Here is an 8,214-nt window from a genome sequence, read left to right on the forward strand (position 1 = left end):
CAGCATGTGGCACATTTTATTTTATCCAGATAAATATTGAAAACATATTTACTGCAATATTGAAGGGATTAGAGCATTCAGAAAGGGAAAGTCTGACCCAAGCCTCAGCTGTGCAGCATTCCAGCATACTCCGGGCTTTGCCAGCATTCATCAGCAGCTCAAATCCCTGACAATAAACAGCCCAGGGTGCGGCCAGGGCTCTGTGAGTGCACAAGGGCTGGACGTTCATTCGCTGCAGAATTAGCAGCGCTGGTTTCTGCTGGAGTGCCCATCATGCCCTGCTTCGCTCACATGACAGACTTTTAAAGCAGTCTTAATTATGCGTATAACTGCAATATAGTTTATTGTAGTTTATTGTTTATAATAATAAAGTTGGCAAAACTAAGTGTGCCTGTGTGTGTGTGTTTGTGTGTGTGTGTGTGTGCGCGTGCGTGCGTGTGTGTACTAACAAGTATAACTTTTTTTTCCTGCTGCACAATGTAATTAGTTTTTAGCCATGACTGCTAAAAAACCAGCATGGTTGACAGAATTAAGAATCTGTCCTGGGACTCTTTCCGGGCACTCAGGATGTCGACGGGAGGACGTGGTGTGTTCTCTGGAATGAAATTCCGGATTTCCATGGGTCCTCTGGTAGGAGCTATGATCAACTGTCCTGGCAATAGAGGAGCCAAAAATCTGTAAATCATCTCTGTGAAGGGAATCAAGGGACAGCTGAACAGCCTTCCTGCTGCTGATGTGGGTGACCTGGTGATGATGGCCACAGAAATGCAAACCAGAGCTAAGACAATAAATTCTGGCAGTGGTAATCAGACAAGAAAAGTCATTTCGAAGAAAAGATGGTGTATTTCTTTATTTGAAGACAATGCAGGGGTGATAGTAAACAACGAAATAGAGATGAACAGTTCTGTTAACACAGGTCCAGTTGCAAAGGAACATGCAGACTTGTGGTCCAGGATTGCTTCCAATGCAGGCAGCATGGTACTATTCTCTAGTTTATTTGTAAAATTGATTCCTTAAAACCCTTTGCTCCAAAAGAAGAGGAGAAGGAGAAGGAGGAGGAGGAGGAAGATGATTATAATGATGATGATGATGATGATGATGATGATGATGAGGAGGAGGAGGAGGAGGAGGAGGAGGAGGAGGAGGAGAAGGAGAAACCAGATTTATTTTTCTAAAGGTTCACACCGAAAATCCCCAGTCACTGTTAATGGTTTCTGCCTGGCTTCTGCTGCTATGACTGGTCTGATTCTATAACAAAAGTCCTTGTGTTGTTCTTCCTCTGGTCTTCAACACTTCCAAATTACTCCCTGGAGTATCAGGTTGGAAATTACACAAGCAAGGTGACAAAGAAATAAATAAGAAAGGGTGAGTGATGATAACAGATACTTATGGAATTTTCAGTGAAGAAGGTAAAAGAATTCATATGTGTAGAGCAGGAGAAGTCAAATGAGCCAATAAGTTTAAATAATTGTATATATACACACATCCACATATAGGTGTTAATATGTATATTATGCATATTTATATATGATATATATATATACATATATATACATATTTAAACATTTTGAGCAGAGCAAGGAATCCCTTAGGTGGAAACATACAAAGTAAAAATTTGGTGAACTTCCTGGATTTATGTTAAATTATATCCTCAACTTATATTGATGCTATTTTTACTTATAGAAAATATATTTATATTATTAAAATATATTCCACAATACAATAACAAATAACATATATTTCTTACACTTTTCCAAAGTGCTTTGTAAATAAAAGGAAATGTAATGGTTCCTGCGTGCTGAAAAAAAAAATTTGTCTAGAAATCTAGAAACAAACTCTCACTTGAGTCTCTAAAGTTGTGTTCCTTATGACATTTGAAAATTAATACCAGCCATCTAATATTTTTGAGCCCTATAGTTACAGTAAGAATTTCAGTCTCAGCCTTCACTGAACCCCAGGTCTCTTCTATGAAGATTCCTGATTCCTCTTCTGTGACTACCTATTTCTTACTAAATCCCTAGTAAACTTTGTGACACTCTTGAGATATTTTTTTTCCTCTTTTTCTGAAATGGAGGCTTCCAGAGAAAGGACAGTGTTGAGAAAGTTCAGAATTTCATTTACTGACAAGGAAGGTTCACAAACATACAAAAACCCCACCACAACATATCTGCCCCAATCACTAGCAGAGAAACCCCAACCTCTTCTCAGAATGGATATCAGAATATAGGTGTCCAGAATTATCCTGTAGATCTGGACGCTGGAACTGTTCTTAGGGAATTCCAATTAGTAGATTGAGAAGCATGTGTATAATGCTAAAACATTCTTCTGCATGCAGCACTCAAGCGAGACCATCAAGCAGATTTAGCAGTCTCTTCACTGTGAAGCACCATAGTTCATTGTCTTAAATAGGGGTTAAATTCAGATGTAGTGGACCAAGTTTTAAAGACAGTCAGGCAACCATAACCAAGCAATACCCAGGAAGATGGCAGTCCAAAATGAGTCAGTCAAAGCAAGCATGTTAAAGAATGACAAAAGAAACTCAAAGGACACACAGAACAGAGGAAGAAATAGTATCTGGCTTAGTACTTTCAGACAGCTCAAAAAAAAAAAAAAAAAAAAAAAAAATAACAAGGCATTGCTGTAAAAATACCTAAATGTGGAAACAAAAACAGTCATATTATGGGAACCAAAGATAATTTTCTGGAACTAAGCAATAATAACAGAAATGAAAATTGAATATATTGACTGGAATATGTCATGGAGACAACATCCCCCAAAGAAGAGGAACAAGAAGCAAGCGTGAACAAGTTACAGGTAAAAGAAGAGGGGATGGGTAATCCAGAAGGTGGGTCTCAGGTCCCCCTCTGAGTGATTAATTTCTATGATAAAAAATAGAGGGAAAAATGGGATGAGAAAATAATTAAAATAAGAAGCCACTGTGGGAAGAAACGAATGAAAGCAATGTTTCTACGTTGTGGAGTTTTATATAAGGATCCAGAATTACAAAAAAAAAAAAAAAAAAAAAAAAAAAAAAAAAAGATTTTGAAGTAGACACCAGTATCTAAATATTATCAAGGATACTAGCATAATACACAAAGATGAAAATAGCATGTTAAACAACAAGTTAATCTTATATTTAAAGGTGGAAGAAAGTGGAAATATGCTTTAAAATGGAAAAGAATAGTATCTACACACAATTGTCTTCTTGGCTTCACAGTGGTAAAACTCTTCACCTGAGCATGGGTATTCTCTTAGAGACGCTGGTGAGCAGGCTTAGGAATTTTAAGCCATAAGCTATTAAAGCTACAGTAGTTGTATGAGCACATGTGACAGGAGAAGAGCGACCCATAGACTTAGCAGGTGGATGAGTCTTAAGAACGCAGGATAGCGCTCAAATATCAATTAAAGATGCTGTTTTTAGAACTGCTACCCATTTGGTAACTTAGAGATAACTAAGAAAAGTGTTTCATTAATCAAGGAAAACTGAGAGAAGTAATTTATAAAGGAACTTGGCAAAGAGAGGCAGTTGACAAGTCAAAGGCAAACACATTGTCCAAAAAAAGAAATGAAGAGCTGGAGAGAAAGCCCAGAGTTTGAGAGTATTTCCTGCTCTTGCAGAGGACCCAAGTCTTGCTCACAGCAGACATTCACTGTGCTCATAACCACAGGAATCTTCAGCTCCATTTTATCTGATGCCCTCTTCCGGCTTTTTCCATCACTACATTCACTTGCATGCATACTTGCATAACACATACAGACACACACACACACACACACACACACACACACACACACAAACACACAAACACACGTTTTGTTTTTTTCAAACAGAGTTTCTCTGTGTAGCTTTGGCTGTTCTAAAATTTGCTTTGTAGAAGGGAGTGCTTTGAACTCATAGAGATCTGCATGTGTCTACCTTCCATGGGTTCAGCTTAAAAGGATATACAACTACCACTGCCCAGCAAACAAAATACTTTAAGAGGGGAAAAAATACAGATACATTCCTATTTTACATGGCTAAAGTTGGCATGTCTTCATAAAGTGGACAACCTAACTAGAAAGAAAACCCACCAAGAATCACAACTCTGAATAAGTAAATAGTAAATGAAAAAAAAAAAAAAAACTTAAATAAAAGCAATTGTCTCTAGGAACCAGTGAGCATTAAACATTTTGGAGGAGAGGCTAGGATCAGGCCTGTGGAACTTTAAGAGATATTTATGGTTAAGAAAATTAAATTGAATTTCAACTTCAAATAATTAATCTTAAAATGACCCGGTGAAATGAGAGCATACAACCTTCACTATCTAAAAGATGATGTGATATGCTTGTGTGGGTGAAACACGCTGAGAACTGTTGTACGCATAGTAAAAGGGGCCATGAGCATGGAACTCCATTTCCCATGGTATTGTGCAAGCACATGTCTTCAGTGCAACCTGCTTCCGACTCCCACAGAGATGGCTGGCAGGTTGCTTAAGCTCCCCAGTCAATGCACTCCAGATGGAAAGTTTATCACATCTTCCACTTTCTCCTTTGATCTGCTAGAGTTCAGTTTACATTCAAATCTAATCCAATTTTATGAAGAAAATGTCTAATGCAAAAAGTCACAAAATACTAGAAGAACATTTACAGTGTCATAAAACACACAATTATAAACATCCCTACAGTCACACTGTAGACTAGCCAGCTTTAACTTTTAAGTCGTGGAAGTCAATGAGCAAATATACTGCTGGCCATTCCTGGTGGTTTAAATTTAAGGAGCATAATGCCAGTGGTCATAAAGGAGGGCAAAACTCTCCCTAAAAATAAAATTTAAAAAAATCCATTAAACTGAAAGTATGAACACAGAGAACACACAGAATAAATGTTTGTGTTAAAATCTTTGTGCATGTGCATCAAAAGTTATCACTTATGTCTTACTATACAATCAAGTTAACATTGTCATTTTAATTTTTCATGAAAAGAAATTAATAAACCCAATATTCAATATCATATAGTTACTTAAAAAGTGAAATCATAGAGGAGTTCGTGTGTGTGCACACTATCTGCTAAAAATGCAACAGTAGAGTTTTTTTTTAAGGTATAAATATAACCTCTGAGCCTTAACTGCAAACAATTCAATTTATAAGGTAAGAAGAGAAAAGTCAGTATTTCTAAAGAGCTCAGACACATGTGAATCATGACAATAACCATCCTAAGAAAATATGTTCAATGGTGCTATAGTTATCTTGGTCTAACTAACAGCTGTTCCATTGGGTTTAAGGGCTGCTCAGTAAGAGGGAGTTAATGCCTAGTATTGTAAAACTAGCTGATTAAACATGGCTAGAGAGACTATGCTAGGAGAACCGAAGACTTGCATTTTCTTAACTCAAGATAATTTTCTAACTGTATTCTAAATACTTACCTTATATCCACAGATATATGTAGATGTCATTCTGTACAAAATTAAATGTTGTTGTTATTGTTTGGCTGTTTTTGTTTTAGCATAGACTACTACAGATAATCACAATTGGTCAAAATGAAGAGAACACATTCTGTGGCTTAAGTAGTTCTAAGTGGTACATCTTCAGTGCAAAACTTCAGGCTGAAGTTCAATAAATATAGCACAAGAGAGGCTTGAAAGGTTAAAAGGCCAGAAGCCCAGATGCCCCAAGACCACTTAGAGTCTAGATATAACAGGAAAGTTACCCCTGTGAGACCTCAATATTATGGACACTGCACTATGACCAATATAATGACAGCAAAGGTAAACATGTCAATCTAGAGGAGGGAAATTTCACAAGGCTGCACCATTAGCTGCAGAGAGAGGAAGAAGCACTTTTCTCCAAGGATGAATACACTCAGAGCATATCCAATACCAAGTGATCAGTCTAAACACAAATGCATATGGGCAACAAGAAAATACTCTTGTGTATGTGCGTGTGTGTATGTGTGTGTGTGTGTGTGAGTGTGTGTGTGTATGAGTGTGTGTGTGAGTGTGTGTGAGTGTGTGTGAGTGTGTATGTAAGTGTGTTAGTATGTGTGTGAGTGTGTATGAGTGTGTGTGTGAGTGTGTGTGTGAGTGTGTGTAAGTGTGTTAGTATGTGTGTGAGTGTGTATGAGTGTGTGTGTGAGTGTGTGTGTGTGAATGTGTGTGTGAGTGTTTGAGTGTGTGTGAGAGTATGTGAGTTTGTGTGTGAGTGTGTGTGAGTGTTTGAATGTGTGTGTGTGAGTGTTTGAGTGTGTGTGTGAGTATGTGAGTTTGTGTGTGAGTGTGTGTGTGAGTGTGTTTGTGTGAGTGTGTAAGAGTATGTGTGTGTGTGTGTGCGTGCGTGTGTGTGTGTGTGTGTGTAAATCATATTTATCAAGGAAGAGGTCATGAATTTGGTAGTGATCTGTTGGAGAATGAGAAGAACTGGAAAGGCAGATGAGTGGATGGAAATGATGGAAAACTGTATTCATGCATGCAATTCTCAAAGAATAAAAGAATTAAATTGAAAGAATGCAATGTTGTAATCATCTGTTTTACTATGACCAAATAAAGAACTTACTTTTGTTAAGAACAAATCCTGATGAATCAGTAATTTCAAGAGGTCCAGAATTCCATTTCAGGCCTGAGTCTTGTAGCATTACTGAGTTTGGATGTTTCTCCCAAAAATCTTTAGCACAAAAAAAAGGCCAGGCCTTAAAAACTTCATATTTCATTTTCTAAGTCATAATTGAGTTTATATTTTAAGAGATGTTGTACAAAGAACATTCCTGGGTTTGGTCTATGATTAAAATATTCTTAATTTTAATGCTTCTCAGATCAGAAGGGGTACAAACTGTTTGAAATGTTATTTCAAAAATATAAGCTCTTAATTTCTGAGTATTGGAATGGCAAAATATATCCACTCCAAACGCATGTGCTTTGTGCCATGTTCCTGACTGGATGTACTGCTTTTGACTGACAGCTTATCTCCTGTGGCTACACTGCTCCCACCAGTGTGTGTGCAGGCTTAGCAATGTGGGTGCAGGTTGCTTAGTTCAAATTAATTAAAATGACTGCCTTGAAAGTAGTCACAGCCTCCTTGTCTCCTTACCAACCCAAGAGCCATTCAGCAGAATTCAGACTCAACAGCTGACTACCTTGTCAATTAGGTTTTAGTATGAGCCTGTACAGTCACAGGTTTAAACAAGCCTATTTGGTCAATACAGGTGATTAATATGAAGGAACATACTGGTGGGCCCTTGTGAAATTCACTCTGAAAATAGCAAAATATGATGGAAGTACATACATTTAGATTATATTATTGTATGTCATCAAGAAACATACATTTTCTATTGAGAGTATCTGTTTTGCCACCCTAAGGAGAATCCTGGCTTTGCAGTCCCCTGATCTCGGCAATGCAATGGATAACTTGCATGCATGCTTTGTCAAGTATGGCTTACAAAAACGCAAATAGGTCTATATCCATCACTCTGCACAAAACTCAAGTCTAAGTGGATCACATTACTCAACATAAAATCAGATACACTAAATCTAAAAGAACACAAAGTAGGTAATAGTCCTCAACTCGTTAGTACAAGAGACAAATTCCTGAACAGAACACTAATGACTCAGGCTCTAAGATCAACAACCGATAAATGAGACCTCATGAAACTTAAACTCTTTTGTGAAGCAAAGGACACTCTCATTAAGACGAAACAGATTAATTAATTAAGAACTTTCACCATCCCTACGTCTGACAAAGTGCTAACATACAAAATTTATAATACCTCAAAAAGTTAGATAACAACATCCCAAGTAACCCGATTAAAAATGGGATATAGAGATAAACAGAGAATCCTTAACAGAAGAATCTTGAATGGCCAACAAGCATTTAAAGACATGTTCAAAGTCATAAGTCGTCAGGAAAATGCAAATCAAAACAACTCTAAAATTCTTACACTGGTCAGAATGGCTAAGGTCAAAAACTCAAGAGATGACACACATTGGTGAGGATGAGGAACAGGGGGCACACTTCTGCATTACTGGTGGGAGTGCAAACTTGCACAACCACTGTGGAAATCAATTTGGTGGTTTCTCAGAAAAATGAGAACCGTTCTACCTCAAGACTCAGCTATACCACTCTTAGGTATATATCCAAAAAATGTTTCATTATTCCATAAAGACACTTACTTGCTCTGGCATGTTCATAGTAGCTTTATTTTTAATAGCCAGGAACTGAAAACAACCTTGATGTTCCTCAACTAGAG

General features: G+C 37.4%; 1 pseudogene across 1 annotated transcript; it reads left to right on the forward strand.

Annotated features, from left to right (window-relative positions):
* The first annotated feature begins 567 nt into the window (after nt 1–567).
* Nucleotides 568–1,017, forward strand: LOC308430444 (large ribosomal subunit protein uL14-like; annotated as a pseudogene). Its single transcript has one exon. The product of its transcript is annotated as a large ribosomal subunit protein uL14-like (transcript).
* The last annotated feature ends 7,197 nt before the right edge of the window (nt 1,018–8,214 follow it).

This window comes from Micromys minutus, assembly GCF_963924665.1.
Source record: "Micromys minutus genome assembly, chromosome: 15".
Taxonomy (NCBI): domain Eukaryota; kingdom Metazoa; phylum Chordata; class Mammalia; order Rodentia; family Muridae; genus Micromys; species Micromys minutus.